The 23523-nt window shown below is 39.9% G+C and overlaps 1 protein-coding gene across 5 annotated transcripts in view; it reads right to left on the bottom strand.

Moving 5' to 3' along the window:
• znf469 (zinc finger protein 469) overlaps positions 1 to 23523 on the bottom strand; it is a 288811-nt gene that overhangs the window by 100818 nt on the left and 164470 nt on the right. The window contains exon 4 of one of the 5 annotated variants that reach the window (XR_013796567.1): positions 19753 to 20309. The exons of 3 other annotated variants lie outside the window; for them this stretch is intronic. The gene's annotated coding sequence lies outside the window, so the exon portion shown is untranslated. Of the gene's footprint in view, positions 1 to 19752; positions 20310 to 23523 lie in introns of those variants that run through there. One more of the 5 variants, XR_013796564.1, reaches the window with a different exon arrangement.

Genomic DNA, 23523 nt, shown 5'->3' with positions numbered 1-23523 from the left:
TGCAGATGTTTAATGACCAGAGTTTATCATGACTCCGATATTCCCATGGTGAATGAGTATTGAAAGCATAAGAACTGACATCTGTACGGTAGCTGGAGATGGATAGATGGACGCTGTTGCAATAGGATTTTAGAGAATGGAGGCTTACTGAACAACTGTACTGGATTAGATGGTGAGCAGATAAGGTGAGCATGATACTTTGGCAATATGTAAAATGTAATTATTCCAACCAACCAAGTAGAAGGTACAAATTCAAGCAAACCAACAGCACCATGTGAGCAGCAGCTGCCACTTCGGGACGCTCCAGGGAAGAACTGGCATCACATCTCATCACACAAATGGGTGTTTCTTCAACTATCTTCGATGGGCACTATTGGTCTTTTAGACTTATACTACTTTTAGAAATAATTTTTCACAAATATAGTTTGTCCACCAAAAATGATATAGATTTTTTTTTCCTGAAACATTTCCACCACATTGAAATTTACATCGTATTACAAACCATGTCTAAAACCATTCTCAGATGGAAATTATGTTTTAAATGAGTTCAACTTTGTTAGAAAGGCTCATTTCATAGCTTAGCATTTTATGTACAGTTTTTGAAACAGATACATAATATTTTCACACTTCTTTCAAATTACAGCTATTTTTCAACTTGGAAATGAGGCCACAAATGAACTGCAAACTTCCATAAAAGTATAAATAAATATTTTTCAATAAATATTGTAATGGTTCACTCTTTGTTCAAACTATCATAGTTTAAATACTATTGTACTACAGGGCCGTTGAATGCTTGAATATTATTGGTTGACGAACGTTCTATGGTGTGCAATTATTTTCAGGGAACAGCACAGCTAAAGTAGTTCCAGGCAGGTCTTGATCACATTACAGTTCCATATCACTCCGCTTCGCGTCGTGACCGCATTACCACCTCGGGTGTGCATTATTTTTCTAATAATTCAACGGTCTGTCGTCAATTATTCCTTACATAATTCATATATTTATTAAGGATAGATAAATTGGAGTAGACTGGAAGCAAAGTAGGTGAGAGAGAGAGGGGTGGAATCAGAAAGGACCATGAAGTGCAACCACACCATGTTTACGCACTCGTTCACGCAGAACGCATTTTTGCAAGGTCTGGAGTTTTTTCAAAAGTTAAACTGATTTTAACTTGAGCGCCACGTTTTTAGAACGCTGTCATGCGCGAGGCGCAAGATGTGCGTGCAGCGGTTATACATGTCCGTCTAGCGTGTGTTTACATAGAAAAACAATGGAAAAGCAGCGCATTTGCAGCGCAAGACACTTACTTCATGTTGTAACTTCAAATTCTTCATAGGAACAATAAATTTGTTGTAAGTTGCTTTGGATAAAAGTGTCAGCTAAACTACAACTGGATGGGCTCATGCATTGGGGAGCAAGGCCAGCCGGTCATCATCCAGAGGTACACCCAGCTTCCTGGAACATGCATGTGTGATCCAGGTTAAGCAAGTGAGAGATGCAATGGTGGGCTCATGGCAGCGATGACTGGTGTGCAATAAGCTCCATATGTGCCTAAGCACACGCTGCCAAAAGAGCTGTTTTCTCTCAGTCACATGCTGGGATATTGGACGAGGGCCAATGATAAGAGGGACGGGGCTACAATAATTGAAATGTGCACATGCCCTCCCATCAGACAATGAAGTGTTTAAAAATGTTACTTTTTAGAAAAATATTTTGAATTGAATTTGATTTGATATTTTGTGGTAAAATAAGTGTTTATAGACACTTTATGAGTGATCTGAGGGTCTGGGTTGTTTTAGCACATCATTGCCACATAGGTAAATATGCTTTTGGGAAATGCTAACTTGAATAAAAAGTTTCTTTCATTTAACTCAAGTTGAACTTGTTTCGGGAACAGGGGGTCTGTTTTTTATCTCAATTTCGATCTCTCTTTTTTTGCAAGCTATAAATGCTCAATTTTTATCCAGTGTTTTTCTTATTTCATTCTTTCCAATGTTTTGAACTTTGTGGAGTGCTAAAACATAAAAGGATGAGATACTGTCAAATGGCAGAGACATGGCGTAGTTCTGGAAAACAAATTAACAAATGTTTTACAAATCCGAAGCCAGGTTGGTAAAACTCAATCATATGCAATTCTTCTTGGCTGCCCATAACAGATTTCTTGTTTAAATCCGCATAATCCAGTTTTAACGTCCATTACGGAGCCAGCTGTTATCAGTCGATTTCCACTCACTATCTTGACTATTTTTGCTGGAATCAAAGTAGCAGTGATTGTTCAAGAAACAAAGCCATGACATAAACTGAAGCAGAACTTGCAGTGGTTTTGGCCGTGAGACAGGCTTCATGATCACATAGTCATAGAATGTTAATAACAGGAATCTAGAATACTTTTTACTGTTCCATTGTATAATGTCTTTGAAAAGTTCTTAATCACAATTCAACTTTATTTTACACAAAGTAGTATGTGATTTTGGTTGAACTTCCCAATGAATTTTCAAATTCATGAAATATATCATTAAAGGTAACATTTACTTAAAATATTTTCACCTATCTAGTTTTAATGTAAATATAATTAGGAGTATAACAGACTGTAGAGGAATATAGAAATTGTCGCATAGAAATGGTCAGCAAGTAATCTTTTCAGTAAAATCATGTTTACACACATACTGTACTGTTTACGTGGCTATAATATTGAAATAACTAATTGTGACTCTAGGCCTTCCTTCCTGCAAAACTGTTGTTCTCATGCATAGCTTGAGACTGCAGACTGACTGGATATGGTTGGATGTAGAGTGATTAACCCTTTAGCAGGTGTACATGTAGATGTTGCCCAACAATCTAAACTCAAGCAATAGTGTTACGGAAGAATCTGCTCAGATGCATAAGGAATGTGACAGATGAAGTCTGGTTTTCAGCTGTGATTGTGCAGCACTATACTGTTCCCTGAGGACACTTGCCATGAATGCAGAATTATTTGTTGTGTGAATCCCTCCTCTGATTGTGTTCACCATCAGTCAAAGCCATCACTTATGGGAATGGACGTGATATGACAGGATGTGGAAAGATAGTCTTCTTTGGCCCTCAAGTACAGACATAATGCTTGAACACCTCAAATTGCCTGCGCAAGTAGGTTAAGATGCATACAAGACATGATTTGGCTAAATCTAAATGCATCTGGTTGTTCAGGCCACATACAAAAAAGTTACTTCTGTCAAGTGGAATTATGTCAGCATACAGAAGTTTAGGAGTCCTACAGAACTAAGCAAGCTACCACGGATGAGACACGAACAAAGAAACCTCAAAAGCCAAACACTAATTACCACATGGATGGATGGATGGATGGATGGATGGATGGATGGATGGATGGATGGATGGATGGATGGATGGATGGATGGATGGATGGATGGATGGATGGATGGATGGATGGATGGATGGATGGATGGATGGATGGATGGATGGATGGATGGATGGATGGATGGATGGATGGATGGATAAAAAACACTCAAAAGCCAAACACTAATTACCATATGGGATGGACAGATAAACAAAGCGAGGTAGGTAGGTAGGTAGATGATAGATAGATAGATAGATAGATAGATAGATAGATAGATAGATAGATAGATAGATAGATAGATAGATAGATAGATATAGTCTATCTTTGCTAGTAAAAATAAAAGTGGCACAGTTTACCCCACTCTTCTCCACTTTATGGAAGCGTTTGCTCATTTCAGTAGCGGCGCCTTGAGTTATAACCAATTCATGATGCGATTGCTGTGGTTGGTAATCAAAGGCGAGATGGTCGTTATTGTTTATTAAAGCCTTTGACTTATGGACTGTGGCTTCATATGGTGGGTTCCTGCACAGTTCAGCTCTCACAATCAGTCTTGTGCCCCCGGTCCTCGACATCACCACAGATCCTAATTAAAAGCAGACAGAGGGCTGCATTGTCTGCTGTACAAAACAGTGGCTCTAGTACAAGACGTGAAGAGCGCGGTGGGGCCTTTATACTGTTTATTGCCCTTTATAGAGCTAAATATCTGGACTTATTCTCTCCTACACACTGGTTCTCTCTCTATCCTGAAGAAACATGTGCTGTCCATGTGCACACACACACAGTATACAGCCTGCTGTGCATTAGACAGGCAGATGGGACGGTTAGTCAGCCAGGTGGGTATTAAAGGTGTTTGTCGGTATGTCAGAGTGCATCAAAGCCCAGCACATTCCAGCAGTGCACATTAAACACAGACAGCGCTTATCTTCACTTACACGGGTATAGAAAAAGGCTAGGAATCCATCAGTGCAACAAAAAAAAACCACTCTGACCACTCTGACCACTCTGAAAACATAATGAAAAGTAAAAGTGTAATATTTCAAGATATCGTATCATGAGAAATCCAGTCCTTTGAAAGGAAAGATATTAACATTTTATGAAAGCGTACAGTAACTTTCAGAAGAAATACCATCAATCTACACTCCATACACCCTAATGACAAAGCAAAAAACTGATTTGTGATAACACATATTTATGATAAATTTAAAACAAAAATGGAAAAATTATATTGCATAAGTATTCATACCCTTTTCTGGGACACTTGAAATTTAGCTCAAGAGCATTCAAATCCCACTTGTAGATGTTACTACACTTCAGGTGGAGTTAACCTGTGGCAAATTCAATTGAATGGGTATGGTTTGGGAAAGGCACACACCTCTCAAAAAAAGGTCACGCATATCAAAAGAACTGCCTCAGAGACAGATTTATATCAAGACACAGATCTGGGAAAGACTACAAAGAAATGTCTGTTGTACTGAAGGTTAACAAAAGCATGTAGCCTCAATAATTTTTATTGGAAGAAGATTGGAACAACCAATACTCTTCCTCCTGGCCAAACTGAGTAATCAATGGAGAAGAGCCTTGGTGAAGCTGATGGTCACTCTGGTTGAGCTTCATGATCATATATGGAGATGGGAGAAATGTGCAGAAGGACAAACATCACTGCAATATTCCACTGATCTGGGCTTTATGGCAGAGTGGCCAGACTCAAGACTCTCCTCAGTTAAGACGCACGAAAACCCACTTAGAATAAAAAATAAAAAACATCTAAAGGACTCTCAGACTGTAAGAAACCATCTTCTCAAGTCTGATGAACCTCAGTTCCAAGCATCATGTATGGAGGAAACCAGGCACTGCTCATCGCCTGCAAAATACCACCCCAACAGTAAAGTATGGTGGTGGCAGCATCGTGTTTTTCAGAGAAAGGGACTGGGGGACCCAGAAAGGAAAGTTCAACACAGCAAAAGATAGCCTTAATGAAAACCTAGTCCAGAGCATTGACCTCAGACTGGGCAGAAGGTTCACCTTCCAACAGGACAATGACACTAGAACACTAGACAAAATGTAAAATCCATGCCAAAAAAGTAGGACAATGACTTCAGGTTACAGCTTGAGCCATATGTGAATGTGTGAATAAAAAGGCTGAACCGACATGCAAAAAATTCAGCTTCATATGTGTAGATTTCCCTTAAAAGAGCCCCATAATGTAAGTTTGACTGACAGGTTGAAGATTAGATCAGTGATTGGTTGAGAAGAAGGTTCTCCTAAGGGTCAATGTTTCAAATCACACCTGCTTCCATTATTTTCGTGCTCTCGGCAAAAGCAAGCCAGTCCAGACAAGCAATAAATGAACCTGAATCGTTATTCACAGCCCCCTGCACATTCACAGAAAGACTTTTTTAGGTAAGAGAAGACTTATATTTTGCTCTATTCCTTTGGGGGGCTTATGGTAGAGAAGAAAAAGAGAATTAAAAAGCTTCTAGTCCATATTGGCAAATAATAGCCAGGGTTTCCTTTAAAAAAAAAACAAAGCAATGTTAGACTTGCAATGAATATCCACGGCTGGTGTTTTTCAAGTACAACAAGAGCGGACTTGGTTAACATGTTGACTAATAGCTTTGTCCTTGATGCATATCGCGTTTTGAACTTTTGTTTAGGGGTTTTGTGGATCGGGAACTTGAAGATGGAGCACCAGGTGGGGTTGAGAGTGGAAAGCCATGCATGAATCTTCCTTCTAATGTCACTCGTAGCATGCATCAGTTCATCAGTTCAACGCAGGTGTCACTTATGAGGTTACGGCATGCTTTTGTAAGGCAGGACAACGTGCTTTAGATGCATTACGAATCCAGAGGTATTTGAATTTCATGCTAAAACCAGTTCTAGATGGACCTTGACCTTTATCAGTCATACATTGGCAGATTTTAAGCAAAACAGCCAGAAAACAATTCAAAACATCTCATTTTTTTGCAGCTGTAGGGATTGAGTTTCAGGCAGATTATGGGTATCATCTGTCCTGACCTTTTGGCAACGGCAAAAAGGAAACGGGCTGTCGTCGGCTACTTTGGTTTGTTTGCAATCTAAAATGAAATTTGCGATAATGAACTTCAGATGCCATTGGAAAGCTAGGTGTGCTGGCACTGCCAGAATGCTGAGGTGGCGCTTTGAGTCAGAGAAACACACATATACTTACTGAATTATGCTTTCCACGGCCTGTTTGGGAAACCAGAGAGAAAAACCATCATCTGCATCTCAGTATGCCTCGGCATCAGACGCGACAAGAACAATAAAACGGAGACATGTGACCAATCTGCTTCCATTTAAGAGAGGATTTGGCCTGGAGATAAAGCACTCCCATATGAGTTGTCCTCTTCTGCTTTAAAGTTATTAATTGGAAGCGAGTCAATTGATTGTGATGTTCCAAGCGCTGATGTTAGAGCGAGTGAGGAGAGGACAGAACTGCTGTGCTAAGGTCTGCTCACATCTATTTTTCAGAATTTTTCCACACAAAAATACAAGCTTGTTATGTTATTTAACAAAGCAATGAGTTCTCACTGAGACTGAAATATTTTACAATTATAATTTATAAAATATTTTAGACATTTGTGTCATTTAAAAGACATTTATTTACAATAAATAAGTTATCAATTATTTTTATAATTAGCGATTTACAAAAAGTGAGGCAATAATACTCAATGAGGCAATAATATGAGAAGTGCTAAATATCTGACAATTTGAAAAACAACGTGAACGGTTTTTGCTTTCAAGGGGAAAAAAAGTATATATTTAAGTCTACAATTGTATATATGGGATTCAGCTGAAGAATTGTGGAAGTGCAATTTTTTTGGTGCCTAACTTACATTTCCGTACTAAAAGGAGCAAGAATCTAAACATATTTGTTAAAATTTAGTTAAGATTCAGCTGAACACTTAATTGTTATAAATGTCTTGGTTTTGTACCAAAAAGTGCAAAAGTGTAATAGTTATGAGATTTGGTATGAACAGGTCTTCAGGAGCACTATACTAACTACCAAATGGAGTAGCAACAAATTAAAAGAAAAGAAATAATGAATATTGTTTGTTTACTTATTGTTTAATAACTAGTCTAACAATTAAATCTATTATTCAGAGAATGTCAAAAATATGCTGCTATGGATGTCAATATAGTTATTGTTAGAGTAATTGTTCTTGGAGTGAAAGGGCCTTAAAACTTGATATTAAAATACCTTTAGAATTGTAATTAGAATGTAATACCCTATAACCTATACAAAATACAAGAAAAATAAATGTTGACAGGTTAACTGTACAGTCCAAAATGTCAGATAAACGATTCAGATACTTTAAAACACACACACACACACACACACACACACACACACACACACACACACACACACACACACACACACACACACACACACACACACACAAACACACACACACACACACACACACACACACACACACACACACACAAATAATTCATAACGTTTGTTCATTGCAATTCTTTTGAAAAGACACCACGTCTGTATGGCTTCACTTTTTCACATTCTCCTGCATAAATCACTTGATCTGATCCCTTTCAGTGATCAGATGATCCATTCATCACACAGCTCAACTCCTGAAACACACACACACACACACCGCAGCGGCTGATTTATTATTTCCGTTAACCTCTCTTCAGTACATTCAATTATTCATGAATTAACCAACTTTGGAATATATTTGCCAGCACTAGACATCGAAAACCCCAAGAAACCTACTGCACACGAAAACTAGAATTTAATTTTGACGAATACACTGGGCATTATATTGGTAAAGTGCAAGCAATTCTATAGGAATAGCGATGGAGTGGGACAGATTTGGACAGTGGAGACAGTGCTCCTAAATGTGGATCCTGCCACATAGATACCCTGGCCACATAGAGACAGAGAATGGACCACAGACCACAGAAACATGCAATTATCCCAAACAAGGAGGACTGGCCAAGCTCTTCCCACTGTGATGGACAACAACAGCACATATACATGAGCGCAAACACACTGAACATACAAGAGCAGCCACATGACTCTAAATCATCACCTCTATAAATGCCTTTCATAATTATAAACAAACAAACGCACGCGTTAAAACAGATTTGGGGTGGTGACCCAACACAGTACCAAAATTATCATCCAAAACTACACAAATTTGTAAGCAATGAAAGGTATTTGAATACATGTGTTTTATTCTGAAATGAATCACAATGAACTAAAATAATAAGACATCAAATATATATATTTTTCCGCATTTGATTGAACATAAATCTATCGCTGACCTCAAGTCTACAACAATCATATTTGGCAATTGAGTTTGTCAATTTGAGAGACTTGCGTCTTTGACTCAAGATGGGATGTTAAAACCTAAACTGCTTCAATTAAAATCCCTCAAAATCTCCATACGGTCACGTTTAATATCAATAAAGATGAAGAAGATGCCAAAAGGACCAAATAGCAATAGAATTATTTTATAAAACAAACTTGGGTAATTCCACAGAAGAGAAACAAAACGAAACGGCGTGTAAGACACAAACAGTTCAGAACAAAGAACTGATCAAACTGCCTTGTCCACACTAAGTTTTCATTTGAAACTGCATCTTTTTCTCTCCGGTTTGGCTTCTGTTCACACTGAGACTGCGTTTTTGTCTTGCGAAAACGCTTTCCCAAGCGGATACATTTTAAAACGCCGCTTTCGCGTTGTAGTGTGGACTGTGAAAATGATCATGTGACGCACATTGAACCGATAAATATCTATGTTTATACCACTATTGTGCCTGTTATGTGCTATTCACTTTCACACTGTTGCCAAAAATATGTTACTTTGTACACTCTTTATATCACAGTCTTGCGAAGATGACAGAAAACTTACTCACGATTGCTGTCCTGCAGCAAAACATGAGAGCAGTTGCGTTTTATACCAAACATGTAATGGTGAGTGAGTGCGACCTGGACGCATCAGTGAATGTGAGATACTTTTGCTAAATAAAATGATCCTTAGCAAACGTCCCACTTCGGCAACACCTCCTGCAGCAGACATGCAGAAACTATCACTTGCGGACACGTCTGCCTGTGAGCATACGTAGTCATTCCTGACATACCTGCAGCGGTAACTGAGTGTCTATGGCACGTTTGCGCTCTGGCACGACACTGTGCGCTAGGTGCTGAGGATTACCGAGCTATGTTTCATCAGCCCTGGATGACGTCCAACAATATCTGCCGCAGCTGCTTTTCAAGGACCCGCCGAGAGAGAAGGGGAGCTAAGTGATCAAAGACGAGAGAGATGCTTTGGGTTTTTTTACCGAGGCCCACATGTTTTAAATAAGAGCGTCTGCCCACAAGCTGGACACTAGCACATTAGCTGAAGAGGCCAAACAAGTTCCATCATGCTCTCCTTTCTTTATATTTATATCCATCAATGTATGATTTTGTCTTTATTTCAACATCCTATCAGTGCTGTATTACCATGTCATAGGTGGCTGTACTGGTGCTTTTTTTTAAAAACATCTTATTGTTACAGCATGGAAGTATGATGTATTTAACTGAGAAGTTGACCTAAAATGGCCCAAAAATAAATCAGGGCTATGATAAGTTAACTAAAACCAATAAAAAAATAATAAAAAATACTTGAATTAAAACCTATTGTAAGAAAACTTGTTATTTCAGTTTAAAAAATAATAAAAATGATATATATATATATATATATATATATATATATATATAATAACTAATAATGACAAAAACAACCAAATTACGAAAAAATTTAAATGAAAAATTTAAAACCAAAATCTATTTCAAAATAATAATAAAAACAATATTATCTTAATGATACTAAAATAACACTAAAGTAAATAAAATTAACCCAAAGGAAAAAAAATCAACCTGCAATAATATAATATAATATAATATAATATAATATAATATAATATAATATAATATAATATAATATAATATATGGAGCGGGATTTTGGACCAGTGAGATTTCCCTGTGGATGAAACTACAAAGTCATACAACAAAAATAATAAAGTGACTAGCAAAATGTTGCTTGTAATGGACAGAAGTCCAAATTAACATCAAATTTCGATTTTATTTATTTATTTTTTTCTAGTGTTGTTTCATGTTGTGTTTGGTGACAGGTTACAAACACATTTCTTAAACCAAAAATAAAACACAATAAAATTGAACGTACAAGTACTGGCTTGCAGCTGATGTCTTTCAACAAAAGCTATCGTCGTCACCTTCTTCCATTCCAGGTAGATTTATTAAATGTATGTGTCATTGACACTGCACAGTTCCTGTAATATCGGACTAAAACATAATAAAACTAAATTGAACTATTTTAAGCCACTTTTACTACGTTATCACAGCTCTTCACGCAAGGACACAGTGTCCTGAGCTCTAGCAGACAGCCAGTTCTGTCCAGAATCACAAATGCTCTACCATTTCTCACCTTTTTAATGAGAGACTTTAAAAGATATGACTTTCCTTCTAGGCATTCAATGTGTCTTCAATTACTTCAATTGACTTTGCCGCCATCTTTGAGGAAAACAGTGTTAGAACATGCTGATTAGTGGAAGCAGAAATGTTTGGTTTATGGTGACAGTTCATGCTGTAATACTATAAAAGTAAAACTATGCAAAAGGACTAAATACATTTTACTGGCACTCTAGTTATGTGTTATATGAAACAAATTTGAACCATTGGTCAAATTGTTGGCCAGATTTAAATGCAGTATAATCATCAGCAGACAATGAAAGTCAATAGACAGATCAGAAGTCTGCTTGTGGCGAGGAGGGCAGGGGCCGAGAGGCGTGGGAATGGAACGAGTCGTGCAAGGGTTAATGAACATCACCTGTTTGACACACCGAGTCCCACAGAGGAGAAGGATAAAAGGAGGAGTGACGTCAGTTGAAGAAGAGAGATGACCAGGCCTCGACTTTATGTTGTGGTTTTGTTTGTTTTTTATGCGGCAGTCGTCAGTAAGGGGCTGCTGTTTTATTGTTTACGTTTGGTTAGTGTTAATAAAGTTGCGTTGAACGTTTGCCGTTTCCTGCCTCCCGCCTCCTCCTTCCCTGAATCTTTAACTTTGTTACATTGCTCAAATGAAAAATTAAGGAATAACATAAAACAACCTAAAAAATGTATGGATAGACGTATACATTTCAATGTTTTGATATTTGTACTTTAACATTTGGAAAAATAAGTATGTAATTTTTTTTTTTTTGCAAACACCATTTTATGTTTTGGGGAACAAGGGGCTGATGAGGGACAGGTGCGGGTGACTTGTTGTCATGGGAACTAATGAGGGTAACTATAGCGACAAACAAGGTAAAAGGCAAAACAGTAGCCAAAACACAGGAAGTGAACACAGAAACAATGGGAACTGAGAATACACTCCACGGAGGGTGTGGCAGGCAGTGCAAGTGGCCAGGGCGGTGAAGTTGAAGAGCACCATGGCAGAGCATATGACCACTATAGCCAGGCAGACAGGGCTGAACTTCCCCATGGCGGAGCAGATGAGCATCCCAGCAGATCAGACGGGACAGAAGACCCACACGGTGGAGCTGAAGACCACCTCAGTTGAGTAGACGGGACTAAGAGCAGATGACCACCACAACAGTGTGGACTACCAGAGTGAAGACCACCAAGGGGTAGCTGAGGGCCACCACATTAGATCTGGTGGAACTGGAGACCACCACGGCTGATCAGGTCCTCGATGGTCATAAAGGGACCAGCAGGATGTTCCAGGTTGACCTCTATGGTCATTTCAGGGCAGACAGGCAGTTTAGTTACGACCTCTGAAGTCATGTGGAGACAAACAGGAAGTTCAAGAACAACCTCTGTGGTCGCATCAGGGCAGACTGAAATCTCAGGGACGAACTCCGTTGTCATATCAGGGCAGACAGTAAACTCAAGGATGCCCTCCATGGTTGAGTCAAAGCAGGCAAGAAGTTCACGAGCTGGAACCGACACAGGACTGGACTCTTGGGCAGAAAAGGGCTCTGGAGCAGAGTTATGGGCTGGAGCGCGTTCACGGGCTGAAGAGCAGTCTGTTGCCCAAACCCACACAATGGCTGCCATCATTACAGAGAGTACAGGTGAACAACCTCTGGGACTGACTGCGCGATACCGGTGGGCTAGATATGTCCGCTGCTTGCACCGACAACAGCGGTGTATCCGCCAAACAGGAAGCCAATCTCCAATGCCAAGGAATCCCCTTGGTATCTTCAAATACAACGTTCATAACAGCCGTAAAAACTGGCATTGCATCCATGACGGCTGGAGACTCTGGCGTGGCATCCATGATGGCTGGAGACGCTGGCGTGGCATCCATGATGGCTGGAGACTCTGCCGTGGCATCCATGACGGCTGGAGACTCTGCCGTGGCATCCATGACGGCTGGAGACTCTGCCGTGGCATCCATGACGGCTGGAGACTCTGCCGTGGCATCCATGACGGCTGGAGACTCTGCCGTGGCATCCATGACGGCTGGAGACTCTGCCGTGGCATCCATGACGGCTGGAGACTCTGCCGTGGCATCCATGACGGCTGGAGACTCTGCCGTGGCATCCATGACGGCTGGAAACTCTGGCGTGGCATCCATGACGGCTGGAGACTCTGGCGTGGCATCCATGACGGCTGGATACTCTGGCTTGGCGGCCATGACAGCCATGTTGAGAGTGGTACATTCATCCTCTGCGACTCCTGCAGTGAATGCAGAGCCATTTTTGGTCAGTCGTTCTGTAACGTGTGAGAAGGGACGAGGCAGAGAGAGAGAATCCAGATGCAAGCACAAGTTTATTAGCAGAGTAATCCAAGAACAAGAGTATAATCCACAAAGAGAAGACAGGGAGGCAACGACAGGAACACACATACCGGAGCAACGACCGACAAACAACAACAACCTGAAGCACAGAGGTTTAAATAGACAGGTTAGCAAGGGGCTGATGAGGGACAGATGTGGGTGATTTGTTGTCATGGGAACTAATGAGGGTAACTATAGTGACAAACAAGGTACAAGGCAAAACAGGAGCCAAACACAAGAAGGTGATCACAGGAACAAAGGTAACGGAGAATTCACTTCAACATAAAAGTCCTTACAGAACACAAGACACAGCACAGGGATCGTAACACTAATGCAGAGTTCACACTGCATGATTTAAGTAGTCAGGTCACTGTTCTTTTCACACTACGTGACTATCTGGGGTAACGTTCAGTTGCTGCTGTGTTCACACTGCATGACGGATCGATCAGCGACAGGAGTTTTCACATTGCATGACTTAACAAAAGAAAGAATCGCAAACTACGTTTCACAACCAACATCCCGCTGTCCTGTATCTTGCTCTCTCATTGGCTGTAGGTCATCACCGATGTAGTTTTCAGTCAGAACACATTCACACAGCAGGATTTTGAATCGCCGACAGGTCCAGATATTTAGCATGCCAAACATCTCACGAGCGTCGGCGACTCGTTGGCGATTCTCAGATCGCATTTTTGATAATTCATTCTTCTAGATTGTCACTCGCGTGAACGAGCACCGGTTTGCCTGTGATTTCGGGCATTTGTCGGCGATCTCCCAAAACCTGTCGGCGAGCGAAAATCGTGCCTAAAATCTTCTCAGTTCTCACGCATCCGTCGTTGCGCTCTCATGAACTCACGTCAGAGGCTCACACAGAAGAATGGTAAATGGTAAATGGACTGCATTTATATAGCACTTTCACAGACCCAATGGCCACCAAAGCGCTTTACAAGTTGCCTCACATTCACCCATTCATACACCGACGGCGGTGTCAGCCATGCAAGGCGCCATCCAGCTCGTCAAAAGCAGCTGGGGTTAGGTGTCTTGCTCATGGACACCTCGACACTTGGTCAGCCGGGGATTGAACCACCAACCTTCCGGTTTGTAGACAACCTACATGAAACACTGAGCCACTGCCGCCCACCCACATGAACCACTGCTGCCCACCCACATGAACCACTGCTGCCACTGTCATTTCAAGAAAATTGTGTTGAATAAAGTTGAATAAAGCCTTTATTTTTGGGGGCGGTTTGCGCACAAAAACTATTCTCGTCGCTTGATAAACTTAAGGTTGAGCCACTGTAGTCACTTTGACTATCTTAATTTGTGTTCCGGAGTCGAACGAAAGTCTTACGGGGTTGGAACAACGTGAGGGTGAGTAATTACTGACAGAATTTTAATTTTTGGGCGAACTAACCCTTTAATGAAGAATGTCTCGTCTTCTGTCCAAACATATCGCGGAATCTATGTCAGGTGACCTTTAAATGCGCAAAAACTTTTTTCATTGCAGTTTTGAGAAATTAGACCACCTCATGCGAGCGTAAAAACTTTGGTTTCTTATATATGGGAGTTTTTGCTAAATTTACCTGTTTCCATTGGCCATACTTTCAATTCAAAATTTCAATTTGCGCAATTTGAAGGGTAATGGAAACGTGGCTTATGTGACCTTAAAATGAAGCGTTACCAAATAAAGTTCCCCAAAAAATCTTACCGACCCCATATTTGTCTTCCTTAGCAGTTAATTTGGTATACAATGTTTCAGATAAAGCCACCCTTGAATTAAAACAACAACAAAAAACTCTGATTGGTTAGAGTACATGTCAGTGAAACAATCTATTCCTGTCTAAATGGGTGGTTCTTTGCCAGAATATGCTCAAATTGTGGCCAGACTTGATTCTGCTAGTCTCAATGCATGACACTACACTGTGCCAAAAAAAACACCCTTTAGCACTGACTTTACTCAATATAGAGCACGTCCACCCTTAGCTTATCATGTAAATATACGTACATTAGGTAAACTAACTGAAAACAGATAGAACTAATTCTCTTACTGACAGAATCCATCAAACCTAAATAATACAAACTAACTGCAGTGACAGACATAATCAGGTCACTGTCAGTTATTCCACTGATCTAATATCAGACCCTTTAGTTCTGCATGAATACCTGTATTAAACAGCATGTCTGAAGTATATGAGTTTTCCGCTGACATTCTTCCTGCGGAATAATACAGAGTCATGTTTCAAGTGCTGCAAAAAAGCACCTCCTTCCATGGAGAACTAATGACACGATCTATCTGTCAGTAGATGCAATAACTGTAGGCTGTCACTCAATACTATGGTCCCGCCCCCTCCATGCCCCTCCACTCACCCTGAAGCCTTCTAGACCTGTCAATAACCCTTAAGAAGGGGAGGAGGGGAGGGGTTTTAAGAGGTGAAAGACAAATATCTCACTCAGCATGACATTGAGTGGTGGGGTTTCCCTCATGTACTGCATGACTAGATTAAACCTCAAGACAGCATTTATAATGAAGGAGTCAATAACTACAGCGGCTCAGAATACAGGCCTCCAGGTGGTTGTCACAAATGCAAATAAACGCCTATGAGGCTGTTTATACAAGACTGGAATGATGAAGGTTAAAGTTCTGTAACTCGAACATGGGTTGTCTATCAACCACTTAGGCATAAAGGACAAAGTGAGAATCAATTTAGAAAAGAGTCATAGCTTTAAAGCCTATATGAATTCAACCGCCAGTCAAAAAGCACAAAAACTTTTTCAGCATCATATATAGTCATAAGTGTTGACGATCACGGCGCCATTTTAAGTGAATTCACCTGAAGACTTCTCTCAAATCCCATACCAGCACAAATCTCTGCCCTTGAAGTTCCAATAATTTAACCTTTAACCCTCATTTAAAGATTTCTCAGACTGTCAACATGAATATACATGCTCTCCCAAGCCTCTTCACCTCCCCCCAAAACAGCACACATTTTATTTTCTTCCCAAGCCACAAGAGTGCGTGAATGATGTGCCCAGCAGAAAGCCTGTTTTCTTAAGTTTGATGCTGATGTCCTGCTTTGAAGCCTATTTTCTCACAGACAAGTCAGCGACACCCTAACTAGACATGACATATTTTTGCTGAAATAGGGTCCCCAACAGGGCACGGCTTATTAATAGACATTTTTCACTTCAGCCAGTGCATTCCTCAAACACAAAGCTTCACTTTGAAGAGAAGATGGATCGCAGCAGATAACTTAACATATCTGACATGTGGGACACAGATTGTGCTTTAGGAGCGTGAAGATGTGAATGCAATTATTTGATTCCACATGATTTCAGACGTATGTCTGATTAAGATCTACAAACATTCAATGGCACAACAAAAAGGTCCTTTTTGCAGACAGTGATGTGTGAAATTAATACATAGTAATAATGCTGTAATAATACAGTAATAACAGTCCTGTCACTGACTGTCGCCGTCGGTCTGTCAGCAGAGTCTCTGTTAGTCGTGCATTTCAGATTAACCTTTGGCCTCGCTCTTTGATGAACTTACGAGGGTGTGTTCACAGTATCTCTCAACTACTCTTTATTAAGAACTACGGAATTTTTTTTTTTACCCCAAGGCTTTTAAGAGGAAAAAAAAGGTCACCTATTTAAGGCTTAATCAACCCAAATTAAACTTTTTGGCATGAAAAATACAACTTTAAACTGAACCCTAAATATTGTTCTAAAATAAAAAGGTGTTTATATGCTTTTATATTTTATATGCCACTTCGGATAGGGCTTCTTTCATATGGAGAACTAGGAGTACCATTTAAAAATTAAATGAAAGAATTCTCAATTGATGAATTTAAAAAAACTGACAAAGCAACTGACTTTTTTTTTTAATAATTACCGTATTATCCGGACTATAAGTCGCTCCAGACTATAAGTCGCATCAGGCAAAAAAATGCGTCATGAAGAGAAAAAAACATATATAAGTCGCACTGGACTATAAGTCGCACTGGACTATAAGTCGCATTTATTTAGACATTTATTTCACAAAATCCAAGACCAAGAACAGACATTTAATCTGGAAAGGCAAGTTATTCAGCTACACAATAGCACACAGAACAACAGGCTGAAGGTGTCCGGTATGTTAACGTAACACATTAATAGTTATTCAGCACAATAGCATAAAGAACATATACCTGGGAGGCTGAATAGGCTAAATTAACATTAGCCAGCGAGTCCAAGTTACCGGTAAGCAAGTTCACCAAGCTCCCGATCTCATTCCACAACACTGGATACATTGAGTTCTTCCCCGGTGTCGCTTCTGAACAACTCCGCCAACTAGAGCGCCCTCTCGCGGCTGAAGACGGTAATGTTTTCTCTTGGTTCATCTCAGTCAGTATGAATTAATTTTGATATATAAGTCGCACCTGACTATAAGTCGCAGGACCAGTCAAACAATGAAAAAAAGTGTGACTTATAGTCCGGAAAATACGGTAGTAGTTAAAAATTTAAAAAATGAATTAAATAAGGTTTGAAATGTATCTGTCAATAAAAAAACACAATGTGTTTGGTTACATTTAACTTGGCATTTAGAATTGAATTACATTTAAAGCAGTTTTAAATGTCTATTAATTTGTCAAATGATTCGCTGTTATTTTACTCCAACATTGAACTAAACCTATTTATTTTTTTAGGCTTAAGCCGTGTGTCCACCAAAGTGTTTTTTCACGCGGCTGGCGTGTTTTTTCAATTGTTTTCAATGGGAGCGCCGCGTTTTTAAAACGGCATGAGCGTAACGAGGCACTGAGCGTCTTTTTCACGCTGATGCGCTGAGCGTTCTGCATTTTTTTACCGGTCGCAGAGAGTTGAAGAATGTTCAACTTTGGGTAAAACGCAGCGCTCATCACTGTCCCTTTTTACCCGACCGTCCAATCACAGTGGAGGAGGGGCGGGACTAATACCACACCGACCAACTGCTACATTCTGCTCAACAGATGACAACAACAGGCATAATAACGGAACAAAATAATTTAAAACAAGAGCCAGAGAAAATACGTTACATTGTATCGACATTTTAATATAGAATCAACACAGAAACAAAATATGTGTGAAATGAGATACTAGTAACACTTTCGTGGATATTCCGTATCATAACAAGCAAAGTGTCTCTCAACTGAAAAAATGGTGCGCTGCCAAAACGCTCCCAAACACCCATAGCACGGCCTTAGGGTTAAATTGGTTATTTATTCCTTAAAGGACAAGTTCGGTATTTTACACTTAAAGCCCTGTTTACAGATCGTATCTGATGAAATAGAACGGTTAAGATAAAAATTTGGACACATGCTCCTGTCGCGAGAATTTTAGGTTTATTTAGCTTTTGTGGACCTATTTTGCCAAGCGCGTCACACCCCTGATTCTTCCGTTGAGAGCTTGAATAATAGACACTCAAGCCCAGTTGGTGGCGATAATGCACCTTTGCCAATTGCAAGCAAACCACTGGCATATACACAGAACAAGCAGAAGATCGCTGTCTTCATTGAAAGCATTACAAACAGACAGCTAATAATGGGGCGAATTTGTGCAGTTCCGAATTGCGGGAAGATTCGTGGCAAAAGGAACACCACCAAGTGCCTGTATAAGCCTTGAGACAGCAGCAGCTTCGGCAACAGGCGTAACACTGGACACCGTTGTCAACTGCAGTTCAAACTCTGCCTTTCTTTGCAGAAATTCCTCCTCTGAATATTCAGGCTCAAACCTGTAACCCTGTCCATCAAAATCGATCTCAAAACCGTCATCCTCCCATATAAATGTCTCGGAATCCATTTCTAAGTTGACACAGATAGCTTCGATCTTGTAAAAATGTTTAGATAGCTTAGCCTACGATACCGCGTAAGCGACTGCATAAGACTACAAAAAGCATACAAACAACCCCATTTCCGTTTCCCGCGGAGTAATACCGTAACGTTACCTCACACAGCGAATCCAATACAACTTAATGGAGTTGGACAAAAACTAAGATAAAACCTGTTGGAATGCATCTTTTTCAGCGATTTTTGAGTGCACATACCAGTGAACACCCCTGACCACTCGGTGAGTTTCACGTCTTTGTAAACGAAAGTTTAATGTGTTTTAGGAAGGAATCTTCCAGTGCACATAGACAACCATTGTGGGGTTGGGGGGGAAAGCGAACTAAACCTAAAATTCTCGGGACAGGAGCATGTGTCCAAATTTTTATCTTAACCGTTCTATTTCATCAGATACGATCTGTAAACAGGGCTTTAAGTGTAAAATACCGAACTTACCCTTTAATTAAACTTTATCAAGTGGCCCACCCAGTTCTTCATACTGCTGAATTTCTCCTGAAGCCAAAAAAAAAAAAAAAACCTCCACCAATGTCCATTATATGTTGAAGAATGTCCAATGGGTAAAACGCAGCGCTCATCACTGTCCCTTTTTACCCGACCGTCCAATCACAGTGGAGGAGGGGCGGGACTAATACCACACCGACCAACTGCTACATTCTGCTCAACAGATGACAACAACAGGCATAATAACGGAACAAAATAATTTAAAACAAGAGCCAGAGAAAATACGTTACATTGTATCGACATTTTAATATAGAATCAACACAGAAACAAAATATGTGTGAAATGAGATACTAGTAACACTTTCGTGGATATTCCGTATCATAACAAGCAAAGTGTCTTTCCACTGAAAAAAAGGTGCGCTGCCAAAACGCTCCCAAACACCCATAGCACGGCCTTAGGGTTAAATTGGTTATTTATTCCTTAATTAAACTTTATCAAGTGGCCCACCCAGTTCTTCATACTGCTGAATTTCTCCTGAAGCCAAAAAAAAAAAAAAAAACCTTCACCAATGTCCATTATATTGAGCTACATGCAGTACATTTCATGGCAGCAGCTTGAAGGGTTAATTCCTACAGTGGCTGCAGCCTGCATCATAAAATGAGATCCTTTGAACTTGCCATGGCCGGAACAAAATATGTAAATAAATGTAAAACACATAATCTTTATTTATCAGACCAATGCCAGACAGATGGATCGGCCCACCTGGGAATCCTGCCGGCTCTCCAGATGTCCAGTCCGTTGCGATCTGCAGGCCAGATCCGAATGAAAAGGACCATGAGTGTCTCCTTAAACGCACACAAAAAAAACTCAATTTATATTTTCTTCCATTAATCAGTCGGACATTATAACAGCAGGGAGACAGATTGACAAAAATGGAAAAGATTACAACTTTGATCTGTAAAATCTTGTTAGTAATTACAGATCAAATACTCTATAGGCACTTTTCCACCAATGGGCCACACTGGCCAAGCCGGTACGGATACGGTATCATGTTCCACTCTGGGGCTGATAATGAAGCTCATTGCAATGTAATATAAATGCTTAAGTCGGAAATGCAGTGTATAAAGCGCTATATAAATAAATGTGACTTGAATCATCCTTTATGAGACTATAAACAAAGATTTACGGAAGCCATTTCTAGACGCATCTGGACGATATGACCATTAAAAATTATATTCATAGCTGTAACCTTACGTTTTAAAGTTTCTTTTAGCTATACAAAATAATTAGTTTGACGGTGACTGCTTAAACGGTGTTTACCAATTTAATATTTCCTTTATGTGCAAGCTGTTGTAGATTACAAAAGACAATAATGTTTCTACCTCATTCATTAATTAAAGTATAGTTTTAGACCGTATGTTATGCATTATGAAGCCAATGTTTGTCTTTTGCGCCATAATGTTTTGAAACGGTAGAAGTCAGAATGTCCTTTCTGGCTCTGAAGTTTTTCAAAGTCCCTTTGCGGCTTCCAAACCCCATGTCTCTGGCCTATACTCACACTCTATTTATGCAGGAAAATGAAGTTGAACACTTGGCCCCTCCTAAATCTGTAAACTACAATTAAGCTAAATTCCAAGTTTATTTCCAAACGCCGTCCTTGTTCCAGACCATGTGAGAGGCTCGAGTCTAAAATTATAACACTTTGGGTCAGGCAGGCTTTGGGTCAGCCAATTCCTCTACGTCTGTCTCTGAGCATGAGAAGTGGTTAAACATACTTGTGTCATCCGTCATGGGCAGACACATTCAAGAACTTGATTTAAAATATGTATATACAGATGATGTGATTACGTCTGCCGTCAATCCATACCGTTTTCTTTTATCAGTGCGCATTCGGGTTTTGATTGACAGGCATGTAATTGGAAATCAGTGTCACCTTGTCATTTCACAAGATTGTTGTCTTTCTTGCGGCGACCCATAGTCAAAAAGGAGAAAACAAAGTGTACATCTGACAGGGGAGGAAGGGAGTGTGAGGCCTACATTATGCCTTCATTGCTGTGGTTGGAGAGGACAGTTGTGTAAAGACGAAGCGTACATGTGCCGTCACAGTCACACTGTCTGGCTAAGTAAATTATATGGATTTTAGCACACAATATTCTTGCAATTCTGGCTAAATTATATTTTATAATACATATATTATATATTCTGGCTATTTAATAAATAAATATTCAATATTCTCTTTTATAATTTATTTCACAGCCCTAGTATAATGTGTGTATGAGATCACATATCTGAATCGTATTATTTGCAGTTGTTTGTTCACTTTTTGTGCATATATAGACACTGGGTCTATATATGCACAAAAAGTGAACAAACAACTGCAAATAATACAATGATATGTGATCTCATATCTAAATATCAAAGAACTCCCGATTCAAAGGCTTTCCAGCAACAATAGAAACACTTTTACACTTTTTGAGAATACCACAAAAGAGTGCAAGTTTTTACAAAGTTTCCATTCAATTGTGTGGTTTTATTGCTTTATTCTTTCTTTTACGATGTTTACTGTTTATTCTGCATTGGCATTAAGGCTCTGAACACAAGCTCTCTTACGCCTTCCGGAAGGAATTTATGAGACCAGAGGTTCATGCGAGGCACTGTCATTCCTACAGACGCGAGACTGGGACGGCAGTTGCCCTAGAGATTAATTATACCTAACCTGGCAATCCAAGAGGGCAAAACTTCATAGTGGAGGTCTGCTTCACGTGTGCTGTAATCCCCTCGAAATCAAAGAGCTCTGAGATCAAAAATGAGACACAATACTTCTATGTTTCGTGCTGTAATCCACATAGTAAGCAGAAAGACATGCTTAATCCCAAGCAGGTTCATATGACGTAAGCCACATGTGGTGCAAACCTGCACAGATCTGATGTAGGCATGATGGAGAGAGATTGAGTGACAAGTGAGACAGATAAAAGGACAGACAGGCAAAAAGACAGAAAAGAGGAACAGCAAGCCAGAAAGATCGATAGACTGATAAGTAGACAGACAGATGGACAGAAAAATAGACAGATGGACGGAAAGAAAGACAGAGACAGACCAACAAAAGTACAGGAGAGGAACAGACAGAGATATGATAGACCAATAGAGTCTGTCTATTTTTGTTTATCTGTCTGTTTTGTTTTTTTAAAGGAAAAGAACAAAAACTGAGACGGACAGATGGATAGATAAAACAGACAGAAGAAAAGCCAGACAGATAGAAATAAGGCTAAGTAAATAGACAGACAGTTTCATCACAAACTGCTGGTTGGGAATTCCTGTCCTAAAATACGACAGAAAACAAATGTATTGAAACATCCATTAGTCATGGACGTGTGGTACATTATTCTTTTGCAGAAAAAAATAACGGAAGATCAAGGGGCATGTTTTTTTTCAACGTTGGGAACAATCTGAATCAAATTATACAGCTAAGATGACTAGACAATTACTTGGACTGAAACAACCACTTCAAACAAAAGAGAGCAAACAGGTTACAGGTTTTCAGACATGAATGACTTGAATCATTCATTCAGTGCTTTCCTGCCAAAAATGAACACCATGCATCTCTCAACACTTTCTGCAGGCAATTCAAGCCACACAGATGCGGTTAGATAAACTCAGCTTAATAAAAAACATACAACTGAAATTGATTGGTCTTGATATATAACCTTGTGGTACTCCACTGGCTGAAGGAACACGTGTGTCATGCTGTCTGGAATCACCCCCCTAACTGCCATGACACACTGATGAGTCATTCCCAGAGTGATTCCCACAAACACAGATCATGCGCAATACTGTGTGTGGAAGCAGGGGGCTGTTCCATAAACCAAGATTAGAGTATAAGCCAGACTTATTTTGGTTAGTCAGACTTATTGTCGGTTGATTCTGTTTCATAAAGCAAACTTAAAATAGTTCAAACTCAGTTACCCTGGCAACTTATGCTGGGAAACTAGCCTGGACCAGGGCAGGCTAACTGTCAGGCTAAGCCTCAGTTGTTACACAGATCCTCTAACACTGACCAAT

The sequence above is a fragment of the Phoxinus phoxinus genome (genome assembly GCF_949152265.1).
Source record: "Phoxinus phoxinus genome assembly, chromosome: 25".
In the NCBI taxonomy this organism is placed as follows: domain Eukaryota; kingdom Metazoa; phylum Chordata; class Actinopteri; order Cypriniformes; family Leuciscidae; genus Phoxinus; species Phoxinus phoxinus.
Note: the sequence above shows the minus strand (reverse complement) of the source record. Positions and strands in the feature narration are given on the sequence as shown.